Source organism: Euprymna scolopes, chromosome 30 (genome assembly GCF_053919585.1).
Source record: "Euprymna scolopes isolate OS-2025 chromosome 30, ASM5391958v1, whole genome shotgun sequence".
In the NCBI taxonomy this organism is placed as follows: domain Eukaryota; kingdom Metazoa; phylum Mollusca; class Cephalopoda; order Sepiida; family Sepiolidae; genus Euprymna; species Euprymna scolopes.
Window position 1 is genome coordinate 77,798,119 of NC_136511.1, and position 16,824 is coordinate 77,814,942.

The following is a 16,824-nucleotide window of genomic DNA, read 5'->3' on the forward strand; positions in this document are numbered from 1 at the left end:
GAGAGAGAGAGCATGTGAAAGGGAGAGAGAGAGAGAGCATGTGAAAGGGAGAGAGAGAGAGAGCATGTGAAAGGGAGAGAGAGAGAGAGCATGTGAAAGGGAGAGAGAGAGAGCATGTGAAAGGGAGAGAGAGAGAGAGAGCATGTGAAAGGGAGAGAGAGAGAGAGAGCATGTGAAAGGGAGAGAGAGAGAGAGAGCATGTGAAAGGGAGAGAGAGAGAGAGAGCATGTGAAAGGGAGAGAGAGAGAGAGAGCATGTGAAAGGGAGAGAGAGAGAGAGAGCATGTGAAAGGGAGAGAGAGAGAGAGAGCATGTGAAAGGGAGAGAGAGAGAGAGAGCATGTGAAAGGGAGAGAGAGAGAGAGCATGTGAAAGGGAGAGAGAGAGAGAGAGAGCATGTGAAAGGGAGAGAGAGAGAGAGAGCATGTGAAAGGGAGAGAGAGAGAGAGAGCATGTGAAAGGGAGAGAGAGAGAGAGAGAGCATGTGAAAGGGAGAGAGAGAGAGAGAGAGCATGTGAAAGGGGAGAGAGAGAGAGAGCATGTGAAAGGGAGAGAGAGAGAGAGCATGTGAAAGGGAGAGAGAGAGAGCATGTGAAAGGGAGAGAGAGAGAGAGCATGTGAAAGGGAGAGAGAGAGAGAGCATGTGAAAGGGAGAGAGAGAGAGAGCATGTGAAAGGGAGAGAGAGAGAGAGCATGTGAAAGGGAGAGAGAGAGAGCATGTGAAAGGAGAGAGAGAGAGAGCATGTGAAAGGGAGAGAGAGAGAGAAAGCATGTGAAAGGGAGAGAGAGAGAGAGGCATGTGAAAGGGAGAGAGAGAGAGAGAGCATGTGAAAGGGAGAGAGAGAGAGCGAGCATGTGAAAGGGAGAGAGAGAGAGCATGTGAAAGGGAGAGAGAGAGAGAGAGCATGTGAAAGGAGAGAGAGAGAGAGAGCATGTGAAAGGGAGAGAGAGAGAGAGCATGTGAAAGGGAGAGAGAGAGAGAGAGCATGTGAAAGGGAGAGAGAGAGAGAGCATGTGAAAGGGAGAGAGAGAGAGAGCATGTGAAAGGGAGAGAGAGAGAGCATGTGAAAGGGAGAGAGAGAGAGAGCATGTGAAAGGGAGAGAGAGAGAGAGCATGTGAAAGGGAGAGAGAGAGAGAGCATGTGAAAGGGAGAGAGAGAGAGAGAGCATGTGAAAGGGAGAGAGAGAGAGCATGTGAAAGGAGAGAGAGAGAGAGCATGTGAAAGGGAGAGAGAGAGAGAGCATGTGAAAGGGAGAGAGAGAGAGAGAGCATGTGAAAGGGAGAGAGAGAGAGCATGTGAAAGGGAGAGAGAGAGAGCATGTGAAAGGGAGAGAGAGAGAGAGAGCATGTGAAAGGGAGAGAGAGAGAGAGCATGTGAAAGGGAGAGAGAGAGAGAGCATGTGAAAGGGAGAGAGAGAGAGAGCATGTGAAAGGGAGAGAGAGAGAGAGCATGTGAAAGGGAGAGAGAGAGAGAGCATGTGAAAGGGAGAGAGAGAGAGAGCATGTGAAAGGGAGAGAGAGAGAGAGCATGTGAAAGGGAGAGAGAGAGAGAGCATGTGAAAGGGAGAGAGAGAGAGAGCATGTGAAAGGGAGAGAGAGAGAGCATGTGAAAGGGAGAGAGAGAGAGAGCATGTGAAAGGGAGAGAGAGAGAGAGCATGTGAAAGGGAGAGAGAGAGAGAGCATGTGAAAGGGAGAGAGAGAGAGAGCATGTGAAAGGGAGAGAGAGAGAGAGCATGTGAAAGGGAGAGAGAGAGAGAGCATGTGAAAGGGAGAGAGAGAGAGAGCATGTGAAAGGGAGAGAGAGAGAGAGAGCATGTGAAAGGGAGAGAGAGAGAGAGCATGTGAAAGGGAGAGAGAGAGAGAGAGCATGTGAAAGGGAGAGAGAGAGAGCATGTGAAAGGGAGAGAGAGAGAGAGCATGTGAAAGGGAGAGAGAGAGAGAGAGCATGTGAAAGGGAGAGAGAGAGAGAGAGCATGTGAAAGGGAGAGAGAGAGAGAGAGCATGTGAAAGGGAGAGAGAGAGAGAGAGCATGTGAAAGGGGAGAGAGAGAGAGAGAGCATGTGAAAGGGAGAGAGAGAGAGAGCATGTGAAAGGGAGAGAGAGAGAGAGCATGTGAAAGGGAGAGAGAGAGAGCATGTGAAAGGGAGAGAGAGAGAGAGCATGTGAAAGGGAGAGAGAGAGAGAGCATGTGAAAGGGAGAGAGAGAGAGAGCATGTGAAAGGGAGAGAGAGAGAGAGCATGTGAAAGGGAGAGAGAGAGAGAGCATGTGAAAGGGAGAGAGAGAGAGAGCATGTGAAAGGGAGAGAGAGAGAGAGCATGTGAAAGGGAGAGAGAGAGAGAGCATGTGAAAGGGAGAGAGAGAGAGAGCATGTGAAAGGGAGAGAGAGAGAGAGCATGTGAAAGGGAGAGAGAGAGAGAGCATGTGAAAGGGAGAGAGAGAGAGAGCATGTGAAAGGGAGAGAGAGAGAGAGCATGTGAAAGGGAGAGAGAGAGAGAGCATGTGAAAGGGAGAGAGAGAGAGAGCATGTGAAAGGGAGAGAGAGAGAGAGCATGTGAAAGGGAGAGAGAGAGAGAGCATGTGAAAGGGAGAGAGAGAGAGCATGTGAAAGGGAGAGAGAGAGAGCATGTGAAAGGGAGAGAGAGAGAGCATGTGAAAGGGAGAGAGAGAGAGCATGTGAAAGGGAGAGAGAGAGAGCATGTGAAAGGGAGAGAGAGAGAGCATGTGAAAGGGAGAGAGAGAGAGCATGTGAAAGGGAGAGAGAGAGAGCATGTGAAAGGGAGAGAGAGAGAGCACGTGAAAGGGAGAGAGAGAGAGCACGTGAAAGGGAGAGAGAGAGAGCACGTGAAAGGGAGAGAGAGAGAGCACGTGAAAGGGAGAGAGAGAGAGCACGTGAAATGGAAAGAGAGAGCATGTGAAATGGAAAGAGAGAGCATGTGAAAGGGAGAGAGAGAGAGCATGTAAAACAAAATGGGAGAAGAGAAAGGAGAGAACTGGCTTTGCAAACTCAAGCAATCTAATTTTAGGTCAATTGGTTTATGAGTTGGTCATATTTATTCTAGTATATATATTTATAACATCACCTGTGAAACTTGTTGGCGTTTACACGTTTTCTGAACTGTATTTGTGAAGGAGAGGCTTAGGCAATTTTTATTTTTGTTCTAATCCAGATTACCGCATTTTGGGGAGCTGGAATTTCTCTACATTAAAAACTGACATTATATCTAACCGTCTTAGTGGGTTGTTGGTGGACAAGTAAATGGGGGAAACTATTTATTTCTGTCAGAAGATTGCACTTGTTAACCTCAAGTGACACTCATTTATTATCATTATTTTACATGCATGCACACATGTACATCTAGGCGCGCATACGCGTGCCCATCAATCTAAGCTTATCTTTATGACGTCTGACAATCTAATTAAGCTTGTACATGGCATTGAACAAACAGTAGATACATTTTTAAAACTAATGTAATTCCTTAATTTCATGCATCCAGTCGCAAGAGGGATGAATGTGGAGCGACAAGATATGCAAAACTTGAGTGCTTTTACTATTTCCGAGTCGCAAGGAATGGCGGGATAAGGGATAAATTGTGCAAACCGGTTATCGAACTTAGATTTTTTTTTTTTTTTTTTTTTTTTTTTTAACAATCCACCTTTTAAGCGTATTCAAAGAACAAACTTACTGTATTCCAACTCTACCCCCCCCCGAAACAAACAAGATAAACTGAAAAATATATTTTAGTTTATCCACCATCCTTTTTGGCAGAGCGAAGTTGTTTATTCTTAAAACTGTCAGATAAACACCGTCCTCCTCGACAACATAGCCTTCAGAAATTATATAAAACGAATTTCGTTAAAAACAAGTTAGTTTTGCGGTTCATCCAGGAAAGATAAAATCACTGGCAGGCCTAAACTCTCAGTCACGCCATAATGTTCCTGCACGGCCAGAGGCAATTGACCTCTAGAAACAGAAGTTCTGAATGAAATCTATTGTTTATAAGAGTATTCTTACTAAAGCAAACCCAACTAGTGAAATACATGGCGGAATGAGACGAGAAGTTAAACAAGGGTTTTACGTTCACAACGTATGTTCCAGACCTCCTGATAAAAGAACAATTACCGCACTCATTTCAGCGTATCTGGAATTTGAATAAAAAAAAAAAAAAAAAAAAAAAGAAAAGAAAACATTCCACATGTGGTTAAATGAAAAATATTTCCTAGAAAAATATAGACTCTTAATTATTTCTTTGACGGCCACTTGTCTAAACACTAAGTCTAAAATTTTTAGGATAAACCCCTACACCAAACTTGCAACAAACTAAAAAGGACAGCCGCTTTAAACGCATGCTGCAGGACCACTGGAATATAACTGTAATATCCGTGGATTATAATATGCAAGTGTGTGCTTATGTATACAAACGTCAGTGTTGGTGTGCATAACTTGACTATATATAGACGCTCCAGTCGATTTCAACGTATGAGCTTCCGCCTCAGCAACTAAGTTGCTCGGAAATCCACACAGATGATTTGTTTATAATGGTGAAGGCTTTGCGTAGAACCACCCACACTTTTTGGTATTACTGCTAACCTTTGTCGGTGCAGATGACTGCCACAGAACAGAGTATATAGTAACCCGCAGGTTTTTACATCAGTTTCCTTCTAGATGCATGTCTTAACGAAGACTGGGGGTGCATTTCTCCCAGTAAATTAATGCATCCCAGATACCAACCTGGAAATTTCTATGACTCGGCGCAGTACATACAGTGCCTAGAATTATTTAATTATAATTATCACGCCCCTTTAAGAATACTTAAAGATGGGCAGTGTCTACCGAATTATAACTAGAGCAGTCAACTAGCGTTTATGCAATGTTCACAGCTTCTGCTCGTGCGAACATTTTAGATCGTCAAAAATGTATTCGCCCGGCGTTTAATAATTCTTAATTCCCCTTATTCCCCTGGCAACTGTTTGGTGGCCCTGAGGTGGCTTTGGCAGAAATTGTCACACCTACAATGATGATTGCGTCAGCATGAAACACTAGTGCTCGTAGGTATAAAGAATAATTTTATATATATATATATATATATATATATATTAGATGTAGAACAGTCGAAGAAGCAAGATCAGTTCATAAGGAAAAGGCAAAGAAAACCTAGAAAATGAGAAGAATGAACTTCTTTCTCTGAAGTCCAAACAAAGAACTGACCAAGAGATAGTCAATTTCTAAAATCCGTCCAATATATGCCAGCATGTAAAATGTAGGTTTAACTGAATACGATAATTTGTTGACTGAAGATAGAGTTCATAATATTTAGAATCTTCGAACTACTGTTCTTATCTTGAGTGTCATTTTCACGTTTCACTCAATATAATCTCCAACCTTCTTCAGGTGTATCTTGTTGAATTTGAGAATATTTCTATCGAACTCAGGAATTTGGACGGAATTTCTAACAGAACCTTTTATTTACTTCATGGGGATAGCATCTTCTCGTTCTGTCAACCATGACTAGATAGAGGTCCTAACTAATTTGCAATTGTATGTTTTAGTCACTTACACTGAGAATTGAACCTTTGACCTTCAGGAGAAGGTCACTTTTACTAGTGATTTTTTTTTTCGAGTACTCTAACCACTGCGCCATGGATTCTTGCGGATGGTGAAAATAACACTCAAGATGAGAACAGTAGTCCAAAGATTCCAAGTAATACAAATAACCAATCCTCATCTAAAAAATTCAGAAACGAAGATGGAGTTGTAGAGTACTAGCTGAAAAGGCTAGCTCTTTCACATTTTCTACAACGGTTTGTTATTGACTAATCAAATTTTCTTTGTATGTATGTATATATATATATATATATATATATATATATATATATATATATACATACACACACACACACACACACACTAGCAGGCTGGCCAGTATTGCCTGGTCGTAAAATATACTTAAATATGATAAAGTTAAAACGTCCAAAGAACTTTCATTTTCCTCTCACCAAAAAAATAAATAAATAAAAATAAAATGCAGATTTCATATTTATTAATATAGAGCAAATCCTCTATTCATTATTATATTGTACCCAATATACGTAGTAATGATTTAAAAAATAAAAAAAAAAATAAAAAATGACTTTGGTCCCATCAGTTGGAATCGAAAGTAACACATTCAGCATGTGAACCTTAGTAAATTACTAGGGCTGTGACAACAGAATATTCTTTTCATTGTTTTGACTTTCGAGCATATATCCGACACAGTTAATCAATCGAGAACCACATCAGTCTATATAAAAACATAAGATATCAACGGATACACACTCGAGAGTCAAAACAATGAAAAGAATATGCTGTTGTCACTGCCCTAGACATTACTTAGCACTTCAGTCTTTGTCGCTACGGTCTATCACCAGATGGATAAAAAATAGTTAAAAAGTAAGCGACTTCAAGTTATGAATATGTATGCAAGATCCTAAATTTTACACAATTATGCACGATGTAGATGCATAAAAAGAATTCAACGTAATAGTTAAATGAAACAAATCATCTAATAAAAAACCATAAAAAAATGAATAATGAACGTTTTTCAAAAGAATATGAAAATTAGTTAACCTTCGTGAAGTCGTTTCCAAGTCCATAACCGAGTACATTAAGTTTATATTAATAATTTTTAGTCGCGTGCAAGCGACTGTATAAGTCACTCCGTCGGTCCGTCTGTCGGTAACACTTTTGTGCTTGGCCTTTTTGGTTGAGATCAAAGGTCTGTTAAAAGATGCTGTTCTTAGCTTTTTAAGTTTTTCTCGGCTTTCGGGCCAGGATCAAAGTGTAGTATCTGTTCCGGCAGATGCTGCAAGCTATGACTAGCTATGACTAGCAAAGACCAGATGTGGGGGCAACCCCACATGCCTGACCATTAACCAGCTCCCATTTCCCACCTCTCGGGAGCTGGTCCCCTTTTTCCCTTCCCCCTCCCTTCACTCCTCACATTAAAAATCGGCCTTGTGCCTAATTTGCTCGGTGGGGGAGCAAATAAACACCATCTGTTCCGGCAGATACTGCAAGCAAAGACCATATGTGGGGACAAGACCATATGTGGGGACGACCCCACATATAAGACCTTGGTCAATGTAGGGGCAACCCTACCCTTCATACCAATTGTCACTATTCTACTCCCCGGGGAGTTGGTCCCCATTTCCCTTTCACTCCTCACATTAAAAATCGGCCTTGTGTCTAATTTGCTCGGTGGGGGAGCAAATAAATACCCTTTTCTTGGCCTTTTGGCTAAGATCAAAGTGTAGTATCTGTTCTTACTACATGCTGTACTTATGTTTGTAACTTTTTCTTGGCCACATGGCTAATATAACGTTTCAAATTCCCTAAATCAAATAATTTTGTGATATAAAGTGGGGGATAACTTTTCGGTATTAATTTAATGTAAAATGATCACCCACTTGACAACCAGTCAGTCTCAAAGCCATTCAAGTCATTCTCCAGATCATTCAAGTTATTTTTGAAGGATTCCAATTATTTTTTTAAGCATTCAAGTCATTCTTAAGGTCATTCAATTCATCCTTAAGTTCATTAAAGTCATTCTAAGTCATTTACTTTTTACTTAATTCATTTCAGCCCATTTTTCGGTCAGTTTAGTTTATCTTTAAGAATTTCATGTCAATTCTACATTCACGCATTCATTCATTACACAAGAGCACGCAACTTATGGCTATCGACTTTGTTAAATACAAAATGTATGTTTTTAATATCAATGTAAGAGTGAGAAAAATAAAAAAAATGCTTAACTTTATAGGTATATAAATATGTTTCATAAAAATAGATTTATACTCTAAGATAATCCCTACTATTATATAAAAAGAACTTTGCGTGTATATGAGTTAGTTCCCTATGGACTCGAAAACCACTGGGCTAATTTTTATGAAATTTTGTACAAAGCTACTTTATGTACCTGGCAGTGTTCTTAGATAGGTTTTGTATCAGAATATCTTCGATAAGTATCAATAATCGAAATAATCTTATGACAGAAGGAACAAGCGATTTTAACAAAAACAAAACAAAACAACCCCCCAACCCACCCACCTTACACAACCTAACAGTACAAGTGCATTTGAGAAGTTTTATTACCACACAAGTCGAAAGGTTCAACCTATAAAATCAAAATGACAGAGGACTGTTGGAAATAAATGTTTCTGCTTAGAGCACAATTGAAGCATGATACTTGACTTTTGCCTTTTAAACTTTAATTTAAGCCATTTATATAAAAGTACTTTTATAAAATCAACAATAGGTTCTCAACAGTGCAATGTAGGAAGTCACTGCAGAGAGACATGTAAAGTTTCCCACTGATGCACTGTGTTGAGTTTCCACCTAGAGCAGGAAATTAATTGATTTGATTGAAAAATAAGCTATTTCATTGATTTCAATAACAATAAAAATATGGGAGTGTGAAACATTCATTGATCATCATTCAATCCCGGGCAACGTCGGGTCTCCCTGCTCGTATACTATATATGTACGTTTTGTTCCAGTATTTACATAAGCAGTACTTAATACAACAGTAGTAGTATAAATACTTATGGTAAGTAAGCTACTCAATAAAGTTTTTGTTTAATTCCAGCAAAGAAATCCATCAGGTTGGCTGAAAATTAATTGTCTTATACCTTTAAGATGCATAAATTTATTTATTTATTTTTATACACAACTCCTATTTATATAATCCAGTAAGTATTCTTGTCTGTTTAAAATGTTTACACCTATATCCATTCATTCCTCTTGGCCACTAATTATTTGAAACTAAAAGGAAGACTTTTTCTTTACAGGATTATCATATTTTTTAAAATGTCCAAAATAAGACTTTCATTATGCAATAGTAGTTGTTGACGGGTTAAAATCCAAAGCACATAGTATCAATGCTGGTCTGCCTCAAGGATCCGCTCTGAGCTCAACCTTTTCCTGATCTTCATAAATTATTTTCCAAATCATATTCTTAGAGGATTCACTGATCCCTACACACACGACCTAATTATCTATGGCAGCACTTCAAAGAGCATTGATGAACAGCATGGTAGTCTTCAAGTCTAATGTAAATAAATAATTGCTGAGCCATCATCTTAGGAAAATGAAACCTTAGATAATTTTCTACCCATTTAAGGCATTGCTCCAAATTCTCTTGTGGCAGTGATCATCGTCCATCCAACAATTCTTTTAACCTTTTTTTTTTTCGAGTGGTTATATATATATATATATATATATATATATATATATATATATATATATATATATTAAAAAGTTTGACTCGTGTCCAAGTAACCTACATCTAAAATTTCGATTTTTTGGACCCAAAATTGGCAGAAGAGTTTGGTAGAGTCTACAAAGGTCAAATTTTTCAACTTTGACCTCTTAGCAGCCAAATTTTCACTCACAAACTGATTAAATGCTTGCTGCATACACTTTATGCAAAATTTCAAATATTTAGACTAAAAATTGGCTAAGAGGTCAAAATTTTTTTTAAACTTGGACCCCAATTTTGACTCCATCGACCCAAATGTTGAAATTTTGGCCCCAATTTTGACATTTTGGCCCCTTAATATTTGTTTTGGGTTCAAATCAACTTAAAGTTTGATCCATGTCCAAGGAACCTACATCTAAAATTTCAAGTGTTTAGACTCAAAATTGGCAGAGGAGTTTGGTAGAGTTTTCAATGGTCAAATCTTTGAACTTTGACAGCCAAATTTTTGGCCAAAAACTGATTAAAAACATTTTCCCAAATCTCAATAACCCCTATATCGAATCTCGAGTCGGTAGACTGAAAATTGAAAGAGTAATTTGGTAGGGAAATGTACACAAACAATTTCACTTTTATAGGTATATAGATAAGTGAGAATGCGTGTGTATGAGGACACTTCTCAACCTATATATTCAATGAATTTTCGATCTACAGACTTGAAATTTGGTACATAGGATATTCAGGCACGTGGGAAACATTTTAATCAGTTTTCATCTGGAATAAAAGAGCTGCTGTGTGGTCAAAATTAAGAAGAACCGGCACATGGAAGTCAGGATTTTCGTCTGTTGGCTGTGAATGTGAATGCATGAATAATTCACATTACAGATTACTTGTTAAGAATAAGTAGGTTTGAAAACACTTTTTAAAGAACATGTCAAGCTATCGTACTTGACTCACTGTTTTTAGGTTTTAGTTTCAATCTCAAGAGTATTTTTTTTTTTTTTTTTTTTTTACTTACAAGAAGTGAACTGTTTAGAAAAAACATACTCGCATGCACATGTCTCAGTTTCTGTACGAATTAAAATATAATATTTATGCATATTTTACAACTGCTAGTATACATACATACACACATAGGTAAGTCACTGAAAGAAATAAACATTATACCGGTTGTGATAGGAGCAACTGGTTTAATAAAAAAGAACCTTCAGAAATATTTAGAAGCAATCCCTGGAAAACCAAGCTGTAACGAGATACAAATAGCAGCCATAAAGGGAACAGCATCTATTCTTAAAAGAGCCCTCGGATATAAATTTAAATCATAACAGAATCAAGTGTTAGCTCCAGGAGGGAGCCCCTTGATCTCTTCAAACTTACTGAAGTAAAATAAAAAAAAATAAATAAAAAAAAAAGTTACATTCCAATAATCAAAGGACAGAATCACTCCACAATCATAATTTTTATTTATTTTTTTTCCATTTTTTAGCTTATAATGGACAAATTTTTTTTTCCATTGTTATCTTACACGCGTTTCGTCATCATACATCTCGTCAGAGATGAACAGATATTAAAAATCCCTATACAGATAAAGAGACAAAACAAGGTGGAAATTCAAAAAGGTGTCATTCAGAGAACCCTTCCGCTCTAAAACAAAAAAGAAAAATCTGATCCAATGAGGGAATGTTCTCAAAATGCCATATATATTATAAACGCAGGGAATCCTGATGTTGTCCAGGATTGAATTAGGATCAACGAATGTTTTACACTTCAAATACTTTTATTGTCATCAAAATCAGTAAAATAGCATGTTTTTCAATCAAATTGATTGCTTGTTCTAGTCAGACACCAACCACAATACACGGGGAGGAAACTTCATATAGCTCCTTATAGTGACAGTTTACAATACACTGTACTCTATATTGCACTGTAGAGAACCTATGGTTGATTTAATAAAATTATTTTATACAAGGACTTGAATTTAAGTTTAAAATTCAAAAGTTATGTATTATGATTCAATTGTGCTCTAAACAGAAACATTCATTTCGAAGTGCTGTCTTATCAAAAACACTATTGTTGGTTTAATACATGGGTGCCCTTTTTCTTGTGCCGTGATAAAACTTCTCAAAAGCATTTGCGATGTTAGGCTGTATCAGGGTGTTAACTTGGGTCAAAATCAGACTGCCTTTTTTATCAGATTTTTTTTTCAATTATAGATTTGATACTTATCCGAGTTATTCAGATACAAAACCTATCTAAGAACACTGACAGACACAAAGTATATTTGTGTGAAATTAAAAGCCACCCCTATTTTCAAGTCCATAGGGAATGAACTTTCATACACACACTTAAAGTGCCTTTTATAAGGATATGTATATGCACCACTTATTAAGGCCACATAGGATAAGGGTTAAATACGCTGTTAGGACAAAAGATTCAGACATTGGATCAACAAGTGTTTGTTTACGTTAGACTTGAAGATGACCATGTAGTAGTCAATTGGCGAGCAGACTCATGGTATTTTGTTCCAGTTAGAATAATCTAAGAAAGAAACTTCGTTCATGGAAGTTCCGTAGTTTTTTTTTTATTTTGGTATGAATAGAAAAAAAGAAATGTTTTTTGCTTTGGTTATAACAACAACTTGCTATAAATGTGTCACAGAGGGGAGAATTAAGGACTGAAGTTCAGTCAAACATTGACCACAAACAATGATACAGTAGAGAGATTAGCTTATGCAATGATGGTTGGTTTGTATGTATGAAACCCAGTGGAATGTTGAACTTGTGTGGCAAGTGGTAACACCTCTACAATAAAGTAGAGCTAGTCTAATTCTTACATATTAGAGAGATAGTCTGTTCTACAAACTCAAAATTTCATCCTGAATAATCAGTGCTTTTGTGGATTGTGGCACTGTGTTATTTAGAACTATAAAATATAATTAAATTTAATTCCTCCCAGAAAATCTCTAAACTTGACAGAATTTAATTTCAAAACGCAACAATTTAAAATAAAAGTTTTCACTATATATATATATATATATGTGTGTGTTATGTTGACGATATATATATATATATATATATATATATATATATATATATATATATGTTATGTTGACACTTTTTCTTGTTTCACTATGCATGATGAAGCTGTGTCCTTTTTCCACTTATTAAATAATTTACACCCTTCTCTCAAATTTACGATGGAGGTGGAAAAAGATAATTCCCTTCCTTTCCTTGATGTGTTAGTTTCTAAACGTGGGCTTTCCTTTATGACATCTATTTATAGAAAACCCACTTTCACTGGTCTTTATCTCAGTTGGGATTCTTTTGCACCCACAACCAGGAAACTAAATCTTATTAGAAACTTAACCCATCGGGCACTTGCTATTTGTTCCCCACCTTTTATTGATGTGGAAATTGAAAACATTAAAAGGATTTTTATTATGAATGGATATCCACCTCCATTAGTTAACTTAGTTATTAATAAGAAAATTCAATCCTTTTCTGAGCTACCAAAATACGGTCCATGTAGATTTCCGGTATACCCTGGATTGGACCTGAAGGCCAACTTATTGGCGATAAGATTTTCTCTCTAGTGTCTTCTAATTTTGGTGCTCTATCGCTCCGTATTGCTTTTTTCACAAAAACCGCCTTTCCCTCATTTCGTAAGGATGTCTTGCCTATCTCTCAAACAAGTAATATTATTTATAAATTTCAATGTCGGTGTGGTGCCGTCTATATAGGCAAGACGACCCAGCGTCTTCAGGTCAGAATCGGCCAACATGTTCCCCCGTTTCATCCGAGATCATCAACCTACCACCAGAAAATCTCAACTGATAGAATCGTCCATCGGCCAACACTTGGTCGATAAAAAGGAGTGCGGTCTTGTTTTCTCTCCGGAGTGTTTTTCTGTTTTGTACTGAGGACGTACAAAGTTCCACTTGTCTATCCTCGAAGCATTTGCCATCATTGCCAGCCCCCCCCCCTACTTTGTGCAAGCAGAGAAACCTCCGGCTTCAATTAGAATTATTTGGGTAGTTAGGTTTTTTTTTTTTTAACCTCCTCTCCGCTCTTACTCCATACCACTACCAAATATTCTAAAAAATAATAATTTTTCAGACTTATGACCCTTGAAAATGTTAGTCTGAACGAAAAGCGCTTCGGGTGTATTTTAACGATCTTGTTTTTAATCGACTTATTTATTTTATTTAATTGTACATGTGTTACATATAACTTGCCCCATTTTTTTTTTTCCTTTTCCTCACTCCGCTTTCCATCTTATTTTAGTTGATTGAATTTACGCGATGGTTCACTTCTTTATAATATATATACACACATACACATACACACACACACACATCCTAGCTGCATATATCCGGTCTTCCATCCATCCATAGCCTTGAGCCCCTGGAAGGGCATAGGCCATCTACAACTTTGTAGATGCTTTTGTAGTGAGGAATTCTTTTTCAGGATGAGGGTGCTAGCCCCACACCCAACCTCTCCAGAAGGTACATACAGCGCCTAGCCTTCCCAAATGGTCACCTATCTGAACTGGCCAGGTTCAATGTTGCTTAACTTTGGTGATCTGGCGAGAACCAGTGTATCAACGTGATTGTGCTGTACTTATACCCGGTCTTGCCTGGTTGAAAGATATTGCCGAGCTGCGGAATTAGTCACATACTATAAGATAGAACAATAAGTTTGTTGCCCTGAAGAAAACACTACAGCTTTATTTTAAAACTTTTATTGAAAAAATTCTATTCAGGTAACTTGGTTATATAGTAGAGCTCACATCTATTCAATGTAACCACCTTCAGCCTCAATCACCATTTCAATATGGGTTTGGAACTGGGAGCATGTCTTTTCCACAACTGCCAGCAAGAGCTCAGCAAATACTCGGCTGGGTTTGGTGTTATGGGAGGTCATGTTGGTGATGTTCTTGACATATGAATAAACAAAATAGTCCAGCGAGTTCAGGTCACGGGAGGGTACAAAGTTGTAGCACTCCTTCTGAAGCCAAGCCGAGTCCTGCTGCCACACCCAGAGTCTGCAAGCAACCACCTGACTGCTCAGGGGAAATCACCACATCCGAGTACACTTTGGTGTGGACTTTCAAGCTGACTTCAAAGATATGAGGTGCATGATATGGCCCTCACTTTAAACCACACCAAAGGCCATAACTATGGCTGGAAGCTTTGTTGAGCTGTGCTCTCAAGCGTTGAACCATCCGGATTTGTGTTTGAGAGTGCTGGTAATGGTCCTGTTGTCATAACTTGGATCGGTAGAAAGCACGAGTTGTTTTTTTTTTGCCCCCGCTTCTTTCACATGTTTGCTTTTTTACTTAACATTTTGCTAACTTCTTTGTTTGGTGAATAACACTGTATGTTAAGATTACAAGTTCCTTTCTCACACCATTACAAAAATGATCATATATTCTTATGATATTCGAAAAAGAGGCTACATTAAAGGAAAAGCACGTTTAGATTCTTGCCCAGGGTTGCTAGATTAGCATTTTTAAAGCTAAATTATGTGAATCTGGCCTTTTATTAAGCAGTTTAGACTTCAAACTATGAAAACAAATGACTATATTATTATATATGGCATAATTGCATTGACACACCGGTTCTCGTCAGATCACCGGAGTTAAGCAATGTTGAGCCTGATTAGTACCAGATGGTGACCATTTGGGTATTCTAGGCGCTGTATGCACTCTCAGCTTCTCTCAGCATTTGTTTCCAGTTGTCCTGTATATACACTTTACTGGCCACTTGTATTTTTCCTTCTTTCTTTTCCCCCACTCCTGTTCCTTCATCTTTCTCCTCTACATATTCCATTCCTTTCCAGCTGGACACACACACTACTCGTTTTTATAGATTCGAGTAATGACTTGGCATAAGGGAATAATTGGTTATAATATCAAGAGTTACTTCCTTTTTGTACATAATTGAATAATTTTTTTCTAAATTTTAGATATTATTTATCCCTGTCAACACTGATTGAGGAAATACCAACTTTGTGGATATTTATTTTACTGTTTTTGACTTTTAGCCAGACGCACACACATGCATATACTGACACACACAGCTGCATTTTATATTACAGACTAGCAGGACTACCTAACGTTGCCTGGAGCAAAAGTATAACTTACTTCTATCAAAGACTTCTATCTCTACCTCTCTTTATCCATCTCTCCAATTTCTTTCTAGCTGGACACATCCACAAAAAACTCTTTCTTATAATAGATTCCTTGAATAATGAGTCGGCATTTTCTTTCAAAATTTGTACATAGAAAACACTGAAAAACTAACCTCCCCTGACGAAACCTTGCTTAAACCTAAAATTAAAAAAAAAAAAATGAATAGTTTTTAAAAATTTTAAATATTCATCCATGGCAATGCTGATTAAGAATATACCAACTTTCTGGGCCTTTGTTTTATAGTTTTTTTTATAGCTGAACATACATACACACAGACAGCTGACCTTTATGTGTCAGACTGGCAGGGCTACCCGGCGTTGCCCAGGACATATATAATAAAGACTTACTAAATGATTTTATTTTAATTTAATTATTTTAACTGTGCAATTTATATCCGTTTGAAAGAAGTTAAACTTTAAAAATGAAACATTGTTAATAACCGTTTTGATGAAAAAAAAAAAGGGGGGGTCCACCGCTATGAATTCAGAACAGCAGCATGTGAGCAAGAAAGTTTTAAGCAGTTACGATTAAAAAAAAGATATTTGTGATTTATGTAAGTAATATCCAGGCATTTAATAAGAATCGGATCAAAAATTCCCTCTAATTATGTTTTGAGCCAAGTAAATACAAAGTACACAACAAAAATTGTTTTTAATTTTTTAAAAGGTTACCCAAATAAACGTTTTCAAAAATATTTTTAAAAAAAACCCCAAAAAACAAACCTAAATGTCCACCGCAAAAACTAATATTTCTCAGTCAATGTCCTAACTCATTGGGCCATGCTGAGAGCCATAGAGTGACGTAGCAAATTTAAGTATTTAAGGTATGTGAGAAATGGCTAGTCATGCGTGCACATATGCTGAACTTATTAAGAGACGATTTTACGTGACTCTCCCCCGTCAGATTCTGCAGTCGTTAAGGTAGAACCCCCCCCCCCCGAATATTTTGTTCTAAATTTCACATATGCATCAAAGCCACAGAATCATTCATATCCGTTTTGGATTTTAAGTTTTGAGACAGACAAAAACAAATATATTCATACATAGATACATCCACACTAACATATATTTGCTCTTTATATAATAGACTAGCTAGATAATAGACTGGCGTTGCCCAGTTGTACAATACGCTTAAATACGATATTCTAATTTATGCAGATTGCATATGTCTCATTATATAATCAATCCCCTATTGATTATTATATATTACAAGAAGTAATTTGCCCGGTGAACTAATTTGCAAACAAAATAAAATAATGATAATATCATTCATCAAATTCCCTCAGTGTTTGTTTACAGGTAATCTATAATATAAATCTCACTTGTCTGTTTAAATGTATGGATGTATGTTTGCCTAAAACTTTCGACAGAGGTGATGGGTTTTCACGAGATTAGTATCATT

General features: G+C 37.5%; 1 protein-coding gene and 1 pseudogene across 3 annotated transcripts in view; one reads left to right on the plus strand and one right to left on the minus strand.

Annotated features, from left to right (window-relative positions):
- The window catches only part of LOC145254851 (G-protein-signaling modulator 2-like), a 635,388-nt gene that overhangs the window by 343,534 nt on the left and 275,030 nt on the right, over positions 1 to 16,824 (minus strand). The window lies entirely within an intron of this gene.
- LOC145254974 (U2 spliceosomal RNA) lies at positions 7,254 to 7,412 on the plus strand (annotated as a pseudogene).